The 16,922-nt window shown below is 37.3% G+C and overlaps 1 pseudogene; it reads right to left on the bottom strand.

Annotated features, from left to right (window-relative positions):
* Positions 1 to 2,455: 2,455 nt before the first annotated feature.
* On the bottom strand, positions 2,456 to 3,142 carry LOC147822533 (nuclear receptor subfamily 1 group D member 2 pseudogene; annotated as a pseudogene).
* Between the last annotated feature and the right edge of the window lie 13,780 nt (positions 3,143 to 16,922).

Genomic DNA, 16,922 nt, shown 5'->3' with positions numbered 1-16,922 from the left:
AAGCATTACTTAATCCATACAGTACATTAATTAATCAACAGTGTCCCACTGACTTCAGAAGTTCCCTAAATTGATGTCTTCAACTGGTGTCCTCTTTGCATAAACTTAGTAAGTCTGTAACTACAACTCAATCAAAAAATGTGCTTGTAATAGGCTGCTGGTTTAATTTTAGAATTACAAGTATCATACAGGGCTACTTTCAAATATAGAAATGCTGAGTGGCAATATGAACTATTAATTTTGTTTCCCATTACAGGTAGAATTTATTCAAATAAAAATTTACAAGACAAAATGTGAACCTGTATACCTATATATGGACATATACATGTATATCTTGAATCTAACTAAAGTTTTATAAGCAATACTAACATAGGTCTGGTTACATATTCCTAAAGACATAATCATTTTAAAAGATACGTGTTGAGGCTTATGCAAAAGGCAAAAATGAAGAATCAACATGATCTTCGAGGTTTTTGATATTATTTCAAAAAGCTGTTTCTACCCCCATAAAAGAAAACTATGCATTTGTTTATCTTAAAAAACAAAATATAAAAAGATAATGCTATCATGTAAAGAATTCACAAAATTATAACTGTATATCCCATAAAAGTCATACCTAAGGTAGATCACAATTATGGTTTATATCATATTACGTCACTATCTCCTTTCCTCTTTTACAATGAGAGGGTTCTTTTTTTTTTTAACTCAGCCAGTGCCACAGAAATTCAGATCTCAGTAGCAACAAATTAACCAAGATTACAAAATAAGGAGGGCTGGGGACTTAGCTCAGTGGTCCTGGCACCTGCCTCGTAAGCGCAAGGTACTGAGTTCAATCCCCGGTACCAAAAAAACAAAATAAGGCATTCTGCTCACATAGTGAAAGTAACAAGCTTAGTGGAGTAAAGCAAGTTCTTAAAATTTTTGCAATTTTGTATCATCTGAACATTACATAGAAGGCAATCTTTACCAACAAATCCAATTAATTGTTATTTTCCAGGGAAACAGAAAACATACATAAAATTCTCAACTTTGACTATTTCTCCCAAACAGAAGCTGATCTTATCTGTTTAATAAAGTCCACAATTAGAAGAATGGATGAAAAAGTCTTTGACGATACCATTTCTAAGTCTGTAGGTCACACACTAAATGATTTTTCAAATTACAGATTAAATCTAATTTGACAAAATCCCTGTAGAGTTAGTTACTCGGCGGGGGGGGGGGGTAAGTGGACTCAGGTACATGCCTACACATGCCAACAGTTTGCTTAAACATTAATTCTTCAGATAGGATCAAAATTCTTTATCATTGAGCTGCAGCATGTATAAAAGGGGCAGCATTGCAACCTTTATTACCACAAGGTAAGAATCTGAGTGAACTTTTAAAAAACTAGTACCTTGAAGCAAAGATTTTACCAAAGATGAACTCTAAAATACGTATTTTTTGAAAGTTGGACTTAAGTGTTGCTTAAATAAACAAAAATAGAGGATAAATTTAATATTCTACCATGTAGTATTTTTAAAGCAATGGTTATGTCATCATCAACAGGTAAAATGCACCTATTTGGGTCTTTTGACAACTCTTGTTTTAAGTTTATTGTATGATAAAGTTCTTCTCAGTTTAAAATATTGTGAAGAAATATACTAATGTATAACTATTCACATACATAGTATGTACACATACTATGTATTTGATGCATCCATAAACTCTGAATATGTGTGTATCATCAGGATACGCTACACATATGCAAGGAACCCTGAATAGATTGATGTGGACTGTGAAATAGTTTCCCAGAAATGCTCAGAAATAACAAGAGTATTATGATGAATAATTATAATAAAAATTTTTTTACCTTATTTACATAGCGCCTATCTCCCAAGAGGTAAATAAGCTTTTATAGACATTTTCAGTATCTCTGTGAGGCGAGGCATTAGGGACACTATAAATCCTCATTTTCCACAACCAAGTAAATTGCCCAGAATCATCAATTTTAAAAGTGGCAGAGTAAAATACATACATGGAGAACTCCTAGCTCCCCAAATCTCCAATTACCAGATCTAACAGTCGTTTGGTGACACTAAGACTTCCAATATTCAACAGTACTTCTACCATAAAGGACTAATTTCAAAGTCTCATATTTGGGATTGTGTATCGTATTTATACCACAGGGAGATCAAAATGGTTTTTGGTTTTGGAAGATGAAAAAGTCTAACATTCAGTGTGATTATAATTCAGTGTAACTTCTCCAGTTTAAGTGTGACACAGCTGATTGGTCTATTGGGAAGATGCAGTCGATATCTAATCACAGCTGAAGAGTTCTCAATCCAAACAACTATTGCTTGATTACAGAGATAGCCTACAATCTTGTATTGTCTTAAAGGTCTTTTCTTTCTCCATATGTGATACATACATATAAATAAGCTAAATGCACAAAATATACAGTTAGTATCAGTTCATGTTCAAATAAACAAAGGCTTTAAGGGTGAACTTTAAAGGCCAAGAGCTCCTCAGAGTGCATGTTATTTAAAGATCGAAGATCTGGCAATTTTAGAAGTAGTTTTGTAAAAATAGAGGCCTCATTTGGGTGGTTTTTTATTATTAAGGTCCTTAGTGCACGGATGAGGGTTTCCTGCAAAGCTTCCACAGAGTTGACATTTTCTATCCCAGATAGGTCTGCAGACACCAGGACAACTGCTGTAAACAAACTCATCTCTTCGTCACTCAGCTGGAGGGCATTTAGCTTCTCACTAAACTCAAACATAGAGTTTAGCAGATCCCCTGCTCCCATTGTGTGTAAGTCATCCACACTATACTTCTTTCCACTTAAAAAGATGACTCTACGCTCCTTCACATTAAATAATGATGCAAACTGTACCATCAAAACCTCAAAAGTCCCAGCCTTTAAAAGGTTGACCTCGTCCAGCTGAGAGAGATCCCTGAACCCAGGAATAAGCTTTGCAAATTCCACTTCTTTCACTGCTGGTGTGAAACTCATCGAAAATTCTTCCCAGGTTTCATGCCCCGATTTATGTGGATCCACATATGGAGACTTACTCATTGGACAAACCTTGCATACACAAAACAAAAAAACTCTTAAAACTTGTGAGATGTGGTAAAGAAATTTCAAAGGCAGCATCTCAGTCATTGGAAACCTCAATGTGAAATAGCCAACAAACACAGTAAAAATCTATTAATCTTTTCTCCTCTGGCTGCTCACCTTAATATAGGAAATCTAAGGCAGTAAATATGTAAATAAAAACTTTCAATTTACAATTGAAAAATAAACAACTTCTAGTCAATGAAAGATGACTAGACATTTAAATAAGAGGTAAAATGAAGTGCTTAACCTCTATATTAAAAAAGGAAACCTAATTTACATAGCAATTACTTATTATAAAAGAGGTAGCCAAAACAAAAATCCTATCTATGATAAGCTATTTCAGAAACCTATTGCACAGGTTTAAGAATTTATTTTATCACACTGCCACCACCTTATGCCAGTATATAGTGCTTCACAAAACAACTCAGATTGGTCTGATTCTCAACTCAGTAATAACCAATGATAATTATCTTTTATTTTTTTCTTTTTGCTGTGGTAGGGTACAAAACCAGGGCTTCGAGCATGGTAGGTAAAAACTCCAGTACGGTCCTATAACCCCACCCCATAACTAACATTCCTTAAGTGAGAAAATAAGACTTTTGAAAGGATTTTGGGACAGTGGAGTATTGAGGCCCCCCACTACTATTGTACTAGTGCATATATGACTTTTCATGTCCGTTAGCATTTGTTTTATATAGTTCGGTGCACTAGTGTTTGGTGCATAGATATTTATGATTGTCATCTCTGCCTGTTGGATTGTTCCCTTTACAAGGATGTAGTGTCCTTCTTCATCTCTCTTAATAAGTGTTGGTTTGAAATCCACTTGATCTGCAATGAGGGTAGCTACTCCTGTTTTTTTTTGGGTTCGCATCGCATGGAGTATTGTTTTCCACCCTTTAACTTTCAATCTATGAGTTTCTTTTCAAATTAAGTGTGTTTCTTGTATGCAGCATATTGTTGGATTTTGCTTCTTGACCCATTCTGCCAGTCTATTTCTTTTGATTGGTGAATCGAGACCATTAACATTGATGGTTATAACTGATACGTATTGACTTATCATTGTCATGACTTTTTCTTTTTGTTGGGTTCTCCCCCTTTGCTTTTAATTTCTTGTCGCACCCGATGGATTCATTCTGCTGTGCTTCCTGGAGTTGTGATCCTTACTGTCTGTACCTAGAATATTATCTAAAATTTTTTGGAGTGCTGGTTTGGTATTCCTGAAGTTCCTAAGGTGCTCTTTGTCATGAAAGTATCTTATTTCTCCATCCATTTTGAAAGATAGTTTTGCAGTGTATATCAATCTGGGTTGGAGGATGTTTTCCTTTAGGGATTGGAATATGTCACTCCAAGCTCTTCTTGCCTTGAGGTTTGCATTGAGGAGTCTGCAGTGATTCTGATGGGCTTTCCTTTGTAAGTGATTTCTTTTCTCTAGCTGCTTGTAGAACTCTGTTCTTCCATTGGGCTTCTGGAGTCATAACAATTATATGTCTATGTGTAGATTTTTTTTTGATCAAGGCTACTTGGAGTCCTATATGCCTCACTTATCTGTATGTCAAGTTCTTTTCCCCTTCTTGGGAAGTTTTCTGCCATCACTTCTGTGGACAATTTTTTTACATCACCTGCACTATCTTGTTTCTTCATTGACACCAATCAGTCTTATGTTATTCTTCTTTGCAATGTCTAGCAGCTGCTGGATTGATTTCTCATGGTCCCTTACAATTTTGAAGCAATTTTTCTTTTCCTTGTCACTGATTGCAATCTTATCTTCTATATTTGAAAATCTGTCCTCACATGGGCTCATTGTGCTGTGTAGACTTTCAATGGAATTTTTAATCTCCTGGAAATCTGTTTGTATCTGTTTCATGGATTCCATTATTTTCCTATGTTGAGATTCCATCATGTGCCTCAGCTCCATTATTTTTTAATCTGTGTCTGCTCTAGATTTATTAATCATGTCTTGCATTATGAGCACAATCTCTGCTGTTATCTGAGACATTATTTCTGATTTCATTTTTTCCAGATCCTCTTTTGTTGCCAGTTCAGAGAGTCCAGGTGGTTGAGTATCAGAGTGTTCCATCTCCTTTCCCTTTGGGGTTGCTGCAGGTGATCTGGAAGTCTGGTTTTGTGACTTGTCTATGTGTCTTCTCATTTTGACATGCATTTATGATAAAAACCCTACAAAAAACTGGAATAGATGGTCTCCACTTCAATCGGATAAAAGCCATCTATGAAAAACCAACAGCCAATATCATACTAAATGGCCAAAAAGTGAAATCCCTCACACTAAAATCAGGAACAAGAGAAGGATGTCCACTATCACCACTTTTGTTTAATATAGTTTTGGAAACATTAGCCATGGCAATTAGACAAGAGAAAGAAATAAAAGGAATACAGATAGGAAATGAACAAGTCAAATCGTCATTATTTGCAGATGACAAGATACTCTATATAGAAGACCCCAAGAATGCCACCAACAGTCTTCTAGACTTAATAACCAAATTCAGTAGAGTAGCTGGATACTAGGTCAATACACAAAAATCAAGAGCTTTCCTCTACACCAATGACAGACTCACTGAGAGAGAAATAGGGCAAACAATTCCTTTCACAATAGCATCCAAAAAACTGAAATACCTAGGAATCAATCTAACAAAAGAAATCAAAGACCTCTTCTCTGAAAACTATAGCACTCTGAAAAGAGAGATTGAAGATGATATCAGAAAATGGACAGACATCCCCTGCTCCTGGGTAGGAAGGATTAATATAGTGAAAATGGCCATACTTCCAAAACTGCTATATAGATTCAGTGCAATCCCAATGGAAAATCCAGCAGCATATTTCATAGACCTTGAGAAAACAATCCAAAAATTCATTTGGAACAAGAAGAGACCCGCAATAATGAAAGCAATTCTAGGTAACAGAGACATGGTAGGGGGTATTACAATCCCCAACCTGCAACTATACTACAAAGCTACTGTGATAAAAATAGCATGGTGCTGGCAAAGAAACAGACCTGAGGACAAGTGGAACACATTAGAAGATGCAGAAACAGCTCCAGACACACTCAGCCATCTCACCTTTGATAAAGGAGCCAAACACCCTCACTGGAGGAAAGATAGACTCTTTAATAAATGGTACTGGAAAAATTGGGTTTCAACTTGCCAAAGATTAAAACTAGACCTATATCTCTCATCATGCACTAAATTGAAATCTAAATGGATTAAAGATCTGAATATTAAATAGAAATGCTGAATCAACTGGAACAGAGGTTAGGTAGAACTCTTGAAGACATCGGTGTAGGAAAAGATTTTATGAACAAAACCTCAGTTGCCCGTGAACTAGCACAAACAATCAACAAGTGGGATTTCTCATTAAAAAGCTTCTGCACAGCAAGCAAAACCACCAGCAGTGTGAAGAGACAACCCACAATGTGGGAAAAATTTTCACCGGCGGTCCCTCAGACAAAGGTCTACTATCTCGAATTTACAAAGAACTTAAAAAGATCAGACCTCCCAAATTTAAAGACCCAATTCAAAAATGGGCATCTGAAATGAACAGACATTTCTCAGATGAAGAAGTATAAATAGCAAATAGACATATGAAAAAGTGTTCAACATCACCAGTCATTGGAGGGATGCAAATGAAACAATGCTGAGATTCCACCTCATTCCAGAAAGAATGGCTGCTATCATGAAATCAACCAATAACAAATGCTGGCGGGGCTGTGGGGAAAGAGGAACCCTGCTCCACTGCTGATGGGAGTGTAGACTGGTGCAACCACTATGGAAATCGGTATGGAGATAACTCAAAGAACTAGGACTGGAAGTCCCACTTGACACAGCTATTCCCCTGCTGGATCTCTTTCCCAAAGAATTTAAAGAATCATACCACCGTGATATACGTGTACCCATGTTCATAGCAGCAGAATTTGTAATAGCTAAAACTTGGAGCCAGCCTAAATGCCCATCAACTGTAGACTGGATAAAGAAAATGTGTTTTTTTTCCTAAAATGGAGTACTATACAACCATTAAAAAACAAGAAATTAGAGACATTTATAGCTAAATGGATGCACGTTGAGGTGACACTCTTAAGTGTAATAAATAGGACACACCTGTGTAAATACCGAATAGTTTCTCTAGTATGAGAAACTTAAAGTGTAAATCAGGACTAAAACGTATAATAGATAATGTGAAAGAGGAAGAAAAGGGGCAAAGGGGAAGGGGAAGTGGGAGGGGTAGGGGAAAGTTAAGAAGGGAATGGAATTAATATGAGAAAATGAAAAAATGGAAGCAAAGTGTTTGTAAATAGGGAGGAATGGAGGGGTTGAAGGGAGGGCAGGGGAAGGTGGAAACATAAGAACCAAGAGAAATTAAATAAAGGTGCAAATTTCCAATGATGAATGTCATTATACTGTATACCTAAAATGTACCAATAAAATAATATTAAAAAGAAAGAAAAAGGAAGCAGCCCACATAAAAGCAAATAAAGATCATTCTAAAGATGAATTCTGGCTGGCAACAACAACAAAAAAAGAAAGGTTTTTTGGGGTTTTTTTGTTTGTTCTGATTTTCTCGCTATGTAGTCGAGGCTGGCCTTGAACTCACTTGTGTAGCCCAGGCTGGCCTGGAACTTAGGGCAATCCACCTGTTTCAGCCTCCCAAGTGCTGAGATTACAGGCCTGTGATACCACACCCAGTGATTCTGAAAGGTATAGTGACTTATCCTAGTCACAGGCCTAAAACCCAAGTCTAATTATTTAATATTTCAAAACTCACTTATTTCTAAGTAAGCAAAATTACAACGCTATAATTTCCCAAAAAAATGGTAAGGTACTTTTTTAAAAAGCTTACTGATCATTGATTTCATTAACAATGGTGTGTCCACTGACCTCCACTTGTTCTATTAGGGAAGAATGACTGCAGATACAAGGTGCACCTTCTAAATGTGAACTGACTGAGGGAGGGAAAAATAGGAAACCAAATACTAAGAAGATTATGAAACATGCACTGTCTACTCTTATTAATAAAACCAGCCTTTAAATTGTCATTAAATCCATACAAGATCCAGGAATGGGATGATTCTAAAACCATGGAGACTATCATGCAATCAGAACCTAAATATTTACAAATTTTTCCTTCCTCATGGAATCCACTAAGACCAACAAAATATAAGTTCACCTCGTAGATACATGAAATCAAATACATGCAAGGGACAAAAAAAATTGAACGTGAAGGCTGGGGTAGAGTCAACTATTTTAAAAATGAAAAAAGAAGACTTTAACTACCTGTCAGTAAAAAATATCAAGCACTACCAAAGCACCTCACAATATAAACTGGAAATCATTCAGAACTGCTGTTTTTGATGAAATTTTGGCTGAATATGAGCACTGAATTTTCATGTAAAATGTAGTATTTGATGGAAAAAAAACTTGAATGATATGAATAACTTATCTCATAGGATGAAGTATGAGAAAATTCCTTAGAAATTAGCCTAATAAATTAATATTGCTAAATTCTCAAACAATAAAACACCTAGGTTCTATATCCAAAGATCTTTTTTTTCCTCCTTTTTTGGTACCAGGAACTCAGGGCCTTGCACTTACCAGGCAGGCACTGAGCCACTGAGCTACATCCCCGGCCCTCCAAAGATCTTTTTGGGGATTTTTGGTACCGGGACCTCATGTTTGCGAGGCAGGCATTGGAACCACTGAGCTAAATCCCCAGGCCCCCAAAATCTTTTTGTAATAGTTTAAAAAAAACCCACTCTCTCCTGGCCTCAGTGGCAAGTGCCTGTAGTCCCAGCTACTAGGCAGGAAGACTGCTTGCACCTAGGAGCTCAAGGCCAGCTTGGGCAACACAGCAAGGCCCTGTCTCAAAACAAAAAGAAGAAAAAAACCTCTCTCTATAGAAATCATAGAATTTCTGACTATGGTAAACTAAAAGATTACCCCGGCTTAGAAAACACCAAAGCTAATAAGGTGCTCATTAATCATACTTAATTTGCAAAGGGATTTCTGAGAATTAAAGGACCAATTCTGTACAGATCATATTTTATATAAAATCTTAATCCCAATCACACTATCAATTAAATCATGTGCTTGTACCTAGCTTTGTATGAAATCAGGTCTTTCAACAAATGTTGTTTATTAAAATTATTTGAAGTAAAATACTGTACAAAACTTTGGTTCATTGAAGCACTTTCAGTGGACTGTGTTGCCTCAAGGAATGGCTAACAGCCCCACATTGTGTCAGCTTTTTGTAGCACAGGCTCTTCAAGCTACTCGTAAATTATTCCCTACTGTATATTTAACACATTATATGGATGACATACTAATCTCTGCAAATACACAACAGCTACTTTTACAGGCCTTTGCTGTTGCAAAAAAGGATTTAGTGAGTTTTGGATTGTGCATAGCACCTGAAAAAGTTCAACTATCTTAGCCTTATATTTACCTGGGTACCTTGTTATCAGAACGATCGGTTAAGCTACAAAAGATACAATTTAGGACAGACAAATTAAAAACATTAAATGATTTTCAAAAATTATTAGGTGATATTAATTGGATTAGGCCTAAAATAGGGATAGCAACTTTTTAATTGCAGAATTTGTACAAAATATTACAGGGAGATTCTGATCTTAATTCCCCTCAAAAATTAACTCTGGAGGCACAAAAGGAGTTACAATTAATAGAACAAAACATACATAACAGTCAGGTTTTTCATATCAGCTCTAATTATCCAGTTTATTTGTTTGTGCTTAACACCCCCCACTCACCTACAGGCTTAACAGGGCAATGGTATGAGAAATGGGTCTTTCCCATGGAATGGTTGTTTTTATCTAACCAGTTAGTGAAATCTCTACAATTATATCTAGAACAAATTGCAAAAATAGTTTCCTTGGGATGTAATCGTACCCGACAATTATTTGGTGCTGACCCTCATTTCATCATTATCCCAATTGATAAGGATCAAATGCAGATGCTGCTACAGACTGCTTTATATTGGCAAGTAGCCTTTGCAGATTTCATTGGACACATAGATAATCATTACCCTAGTGATCCTCTGTTTCAGCTTTTTTCACGACATGAGTTCATTCTCCCCAAGACTACTCAATTTCAGCCATTGCAAGGTGCCTCAACCTATTTCACTGATGGCTCCTCTAAGGGCCAAGCAGCAATTTGGAGCTCTTCCTTTAGTTATGTGTTGCCTACAACTGGTCTCTCTGCTCAGCGGTCAGAGTTGCTAGCCATTTTATTTGTGATTGAAAACTTTCCCTCCCAACCTCTCAATATTTTAAGTGATTCCTTTTATGCAGTTTGCTTGACTCAAAGACTGGAAGGAGCTAAGATCCGCTCTACCTTAGAACCCAAATTATTAAACCTGTTTTTAAGATTACAAAAGGCCATACGTCAAAGAACTGCTCCCTTTTATATTGGACATATTTGATCACATACGAACCTTCCTGGGCCACTTTCCTATGGCAATGCACAAGCAGATCAGCTTATAGGATTCCTTGCTGCTTTTGATCAGGCTAAGGAATCACATAGTTATTTCCATCAAAACTCCAAGGCACTACAACATGATTTTCAGCTATCTCGAGCTCAGGCACGACAAATAGTTATGGCCTGTCCTAGTTGCCAGCAGACTCCACGACCCATTCCCCCTGAGGGAACTAATCCTTGAGGCCTAGCCACCAATATGATTTGGCAGATGGATGTGACACATGTCCCCTCTTTTGGAAAGTCTCGATTTGTACATGTCTCTATAGATATTTCACACATAATACATGCCACGTGTCACTCTGGTGAGAAAGGTCACCATGTTCAACAACACTGCTTGTCTGCCTTTGCTGCCATGGGAGTGCCCAAAAATTAAAACTGACAATGGTCCATCATATGTTAATAAATTTATTCAAAAATTCTTTCTTATTTGGCATGTTAAGCATAGTACTGGTATCCCGTATAATCCACAAGGACAAGCCATAATAGAAAGGGCCTGTGCCACCCTCAAACATCAATTACTTAAACAATCACAAGGAAATCAGCTGCCTCCACAAGCTCGTTTAGATCTAGCTGTTTTTGTACTCAATTTTTTGAATCCTGTAGCAGGTTCCACACAACTACCTGCTATGCTCCATTGGCAAACGGATGGTATGGTTAAGACTCAAAAACCACAAGTCCTTTGGAAAGATGTCCAAACAGGTAAGTGGAATGGCCCCGCTGCCTTAATAACTTGGGGGAGAGGTTTCGCCTGTGTCCTAACAGATAAAGAGAAAACCTTGTGGCTGCCCTCCTGGAATGTGAGACCGTGGGTCACGCTGGTGGAGCCACCAACATCTCGCAGAATGAGTGATAGCACCCTGGCTGAAAGCGATGAGCCAGCTGCACCTCAGGGACCCACCTCACCAACGACAACCAACAAATCCATGGCAGGGTCCAGGACTGAGATGATGCCCCCAGAGGAATGATAATTATAGATTTATGGTAAAAAATTTATAAAGGTGGGGGACAACTTCAAAATGCTCTTTTTATATTTACAGGTATAAAAGCACTTTCATTCCTTCTGATTCTAATCTCGAGATCTCTGTTAATTGACTATTCCAAAGTTTTTGACTAGTCATACAATTATAAATCTAATAATCATAAAAAGGATATTACAATTCAATTTGGCCAAATATATTTGAGTGCACTCTAATTTTATAAATTGTCTTATATGTTTGTCTGTTGTCTGTTGTTTGTCTGTTTGTACAGTTGAGCTCAATTTTTTTTCTCTTCCTTTTCACCTTTTGAAAAAAAAATTTTTTTTAAAAAGATATTCACCTATTGTTAAATTGGCTTACAGATAAATGTTATTAAATTAAAGGCATGCCCTCCTTCCCAGGTTGCCAACTGATCAAAGTGCCACCGAGATTTATTTTATAAAAGTAATGTGTATTGTCACCTACATGCAATAATCAAATTGCAATAAGCAGTTGTAAAATAACAAGATATATATATTCTTATTCTTTGTTTGTCAAAGTAAATAGAGACTGTGGGTACTCCCTTTGGTGAATAAAGAAGTGGCCACCCAGAAAATAATTATTCTGGTTTTAATTCACTAAAGGGACCCCCTAGTAATTTTTATAATCTTATGGGAGACACACCACAACAAATATTGTCTCAATATGTTATTATAAATTGATTACATTGGTTATCATTGAAGTTTAAATTCTAAATATGTTATAAATTGATTACATTGGTTATCATTGAAGTTTAAATTCTAAATATGTTATAAATTGATTACATTGGTTATCCTTGATGTTTAAGCACTAAATATGTTATTGTAAAGTGTTTACATTAGTTAAGTTCTGAATATGTTATTGTAATATGTCCACATTGGTCATCTTCAAAAGCTTAATTTCTGTGTCATAAAAAAGAGAGTGTTATTACAAAGATGGTTTTGCTACCAAACTACAGTGAAGAACATAAGGTTTTATGTAACTGTGATATTTATTACAGCTCCTTTTCTGGTGTTCAAAATGTATTCATTCCCTCTAATTGTATGGGTCTTCCAACATATTGTTTATGATAATAACCTTTTGATTCAGGTATTTGCCCTTCTCTTATGCTCCAGCCACCTATAAAAATAGGCACACTTGTATGCTGATATATTTTCCTTAGATGACTTCCTATAAAAAGCTACTCAGGGATTTAACCACAAGAACAACTATCATTGGCAATAATAACAGTTTAACTATATTTTTATTCCAAAATGCTTATATCCAGGTAAAATTATAATAGTTGAGTTCAATACTCCTCTTACAATGCTAATGTTATTGATCTTCTCTTCTGGGTGTTCAACAACCAAAGTTTAGAGACCAAAACTGAAGAGGTATTTGGGCTAAGAAGGCAGCCAATATTTTGGCCCTGGCCCTCCAAGGTCAACAACAATAACAAAAAGATCCAGGACATGAGGGAACCATCTCCAAGATCCTGCATTTTTGGTGAGTCACCCAACTTCCTGAGCAGGGAGGTTGCTGAACACCAAAATAGTAAAGATCCAACAAAAAGTGTGCCAAAGGAATGTCACCTGGAGGAAAAAATCTCCCATGCTTTCGCAGGAAGCAACATGGTCAAGCAAGGCCGTGACATATCCTGATGGCTGACACTGACAGAGGAGCTAAGAGGCTCTATGCATGGTTCCAAGACAGTGCCTGTGGAGAGTTAATTGACCTTGTTAAATAACAAGAGATTGACTTTATTTAATATAGATCTCACTGTAACTTGGTCTTGAACATCTAGTAGAAAAGTATAACTATATAAGACAATAGCTATTTGAGTTCAGCAAGTTTTAAGTTTTTTTAGCCAACATTGTTTAAAAAATGAATTTATTATTTGGGTTTTCATCCTTTTACAGCCCCAATTAATGGAAATTATGCTTGTAGACAGCTAAGCCAGTCAAACACACTATAGATCCTCACAATATATAGGCTCAAGCTATTGTTGGGTGTGCTCACTTTTCCTAAAAACACCTTCACATAAAACAAAAAGAAAGGGAGATATGTTGGGAGCAATGCTACATAATTCTAGGGAAAAATCATTTGAGTAGGCCTAGTTCTCTTGCCTACAGCCCAGCTACAGAATAACTCCAGTTTGCCCTCCGGTCACAACTGAGACTTCAGTGATCCAGTGATGCTGTGATTCTCCAGGACAAGAAACATCCTGGGAGAATAAACATCTGCTCAGTTCCTCATTGTTCTTGGACTGTTAACATCTTGTTTACCGGAGATGTACTGAACTCTCTGCAAGCCTTTTGTTACACCTTGTTTATCCCAATGTGAACTACTGAACTCTCTGCAAGTCATTTGTTACATTTGTTTCTACCGATGTACTGAATTCTCTGCAAGTCATTTGTTACGAGGTACTGAAAAAAAGGTGTGGTAAGCTGGGGGCTTTTGTCTTTGCCGCCCAGAGCAGCACTGATCAGACCCAAAGCTCAGCTTCTTCTCAGTCTCATTTTTCTACCTTTCCTGTAATTCGCCGTGTGCTGCCATGGCTCACAGGAGACCAGGACTAACTGCAGAGGTTCTGGTAACGTCCCCTTCCCCTGTTCCCTAAAGAACACTCTGTAAACATCTGTTAAGTTCATCTGTTCAAGAGTTCGATTGAATTCTAGTATTTCATTACTTATTTTTTGTCTAGTTGATCTATCTATTTCTGACAGTGGGGTGTTGAGGTCCCTCACTACAATTGTATTAGTGCATATATGACTTTTCATGTCTGCTAGTATTTGTTTTTTATAGTTGGGCGCACTAGTGTTTGGTGCATAGATATTTATGATTTTCATCTCTTACTCTTGGATTCTTCCCTTTACCAGGATGTAGTGTCCTTCTTCATCTCTCTTAATCAGTGTTGGTTTGAAATCTACTTGATCTCCAAAGAGGATAGCTACTCCTGCTTTTTTTGGGGTTCCTGTTGCATGGAGTATTGTTTTCCACCCTTTAACTTTCAGTCTATGAGTTTCCTTTTGAATTAAGTGTGTTTCTTGTATGCAGCATATTGTTGGATTTTGCTTCTTGACCCATTCTGCCAGTCTATTTCTTTTGATTGGTGAATTGAGACCATTAACATTGATGGTTATAACTGAAACGTATCGAGTTGTCATTGCTGTGACTTTTTCTTTATGTTGAGTTCTCCCCCTTTACATTTAATTTCTTGTCATGCCAGATGGGTTCATTCTGCTTTGCTTCCTGGGGTTGTGATCCTCCATGTCTGTTCCTAGGATATTGTGTAAAATTTTTTGTAGTACTGGTTTGGTATTCACAAAGTTCCTAAGTTTCTCTTTGTCATGAAAGTATCTTATTTCTCCATCAATTTTGAAAGATAGTTTTGCAAGTACATCAATCTGGGTTGGAGGCAGTTTTCTTTTAGGGCTTGGAATATGTCACTCCAAGCTCTTCTTGCCTTGATGATTTGTGTTGAGAAGTCTGCTGTGATTCTGATGGGCTTTTCTTTGTATGTAATTGGTTTCTTTTCTCTAACTGCTTGTAGAACTTTGTTCTTCTGTTGAGTTTCTGGAATCTTAACAATTATATGCCTATGTGTAGATTTTTTTTTGATCAAGGCTATTTGGAGTCCTATATGCCTCACTTATCTGTATGTCAAGCTCTTTTCCCCTGCTTGGGAAGTTTTCTGCCATCACTTCTGTGAACAGTTTTTTTATGTCATCCACACTCTCTCCTCTTTCTTCATTGATTCCAGTCAGTTTTATGTTATTCTTCTTTGCATCATCTAGCAGCTGCTGGATTGATTTCTCATGTTCCCTTATAATTTGAAGCAATTTTTCTTTTCCTGGTCACTAATTGCAATCTTATCTTCTATATCTGAAATTCTACCCTCACATTGGCTCATTCTGCTGTGTAGATTTTCAGTGGAGTTTTTCATCTCCTGGAAATCTATTTGCATCTGTTTTATGGATTCCATTTGTTTCCTATGTTGGGATTCCATCATATTCCTGAGCTCCTCTCTAGATTTATTAATCATGTCTTGCAGTAAGGGCACAATTTCTGTTATCTGAGAAATTATTTCTGATTTCATTTTTTCCAGATCCCCTTTTGTTGCCAGTTCAGTGGGTCCAGGTGGTTGAGTATCAGAGTGTTCCATCTCATTTCCCTTTGGGGTTGCTGTAGGTGATCTGGAAGTCTGGTTTTGAGACTTATTTACATGTTTTCTCATTTTGACTGGGGGGGGTGCGGCGGGTGCTGTTGGCCCCCTGCGTGGCTCACCTCCTCTGAGCTGGGAGAGGTGGGACAGGGGCCTGGAGGGGCCATAGGTATGGTGGCCTGGAAGCCCCTTCCTCTGGTCCAGGAGCAGTGGGATGGCAGCTCCGAAGCCCCTACCTCTGGGCTGGGAGCGGCGGGATGAATGATAGCCTGGAAGCCCCTTCCTGTGCACCGGGAGCGGCAGCATGGATGGCAGCCCCAAAGCCCTTTCCTCTGGGCTGGGAGCGGCAGGAGGGATGGTGGTCGGGAATCCCCTTCCTCTGGACCAGGAGCAGTGGGACGGTGGCTCCTGTTGCCTGATTAGTCTGGCTAATGTTTTGAGTATAATTTTGAATAGAAGAGGTGATAGTGGACATCCTTATCTTGTTTCTGATTTTAGAAAGAAACCTTTCAGTTTTCCTCCATTTAATATGATGTTAGCATTATGTGTGTCATAAATGGCTTTCATCAGATTGAGATAAGGTCCTTCTATACTTATTTTCTGTAGGAGTTGTTTTATTATGAATAGATGTTGCATTTTGTCAAAGGCTTCTGTGTCTTTTGAGATGTTCATGTGATTTTTGTTCTTTTTTCTGTTTATGTGATGGATTACATTCATTACTTTGCATATGTTGAACAATTCTTGCATCCTGACAATGTATCCTACTTGGTAGTGATGTATGATCTTTTTGATGATCTGTTGCATTCTGTTTGACAATATCTTGTTGAGTATTTTTACATCTACATTCATTAGAGAGATTGGGCTGTAATTCTCTTTTTTGTTTGGATCCTTGTCTAGTCTAGGAACCAAAGTGATACTAGCTTCCAGGAATGATTTCTAGAATACTCCTTTCCTTTCAGTTTTATAAACCACTTAACAATTTACACCAAGTGTCACTCAAGCAGTGCATTTATTTATATACTGTCTACCCTGAGCATCACTTGGGCAGGTGCCAATAATCACATTGTTTCCCTAACCTGTAGTGTGAGGGGTAGTATGGTTGGAAAGCCCAAATGAAAGTGATTAGGGTAGTCTTTGCCTGATAAACTGGTGAAAAAATGTGATGATTCTGTCAAGTACTAAGTATA

Source organism: Heterocephalus glaber, unplaced genomic scaffold (assembly GCF_053883595.1).
Source record: "Heterocephalus glaber isolate CG9 unplaced genomic scaffold, H.glaber_assembly_v1.0 deba00001613, whole genome shotgun sequence".
Classification (NCBI taxonomy): Eukaryota; Metazoa; Chordata; class Mammalia; order Rodentia; family Bathyergidae; genus Heterocephalus; species Heterocephalus glaber.
The sequence above is the reverse complement of the archived record's forward strand: the minus strand, read 5'-3'. Positions and strand labels throughout refer to the sequence as shown.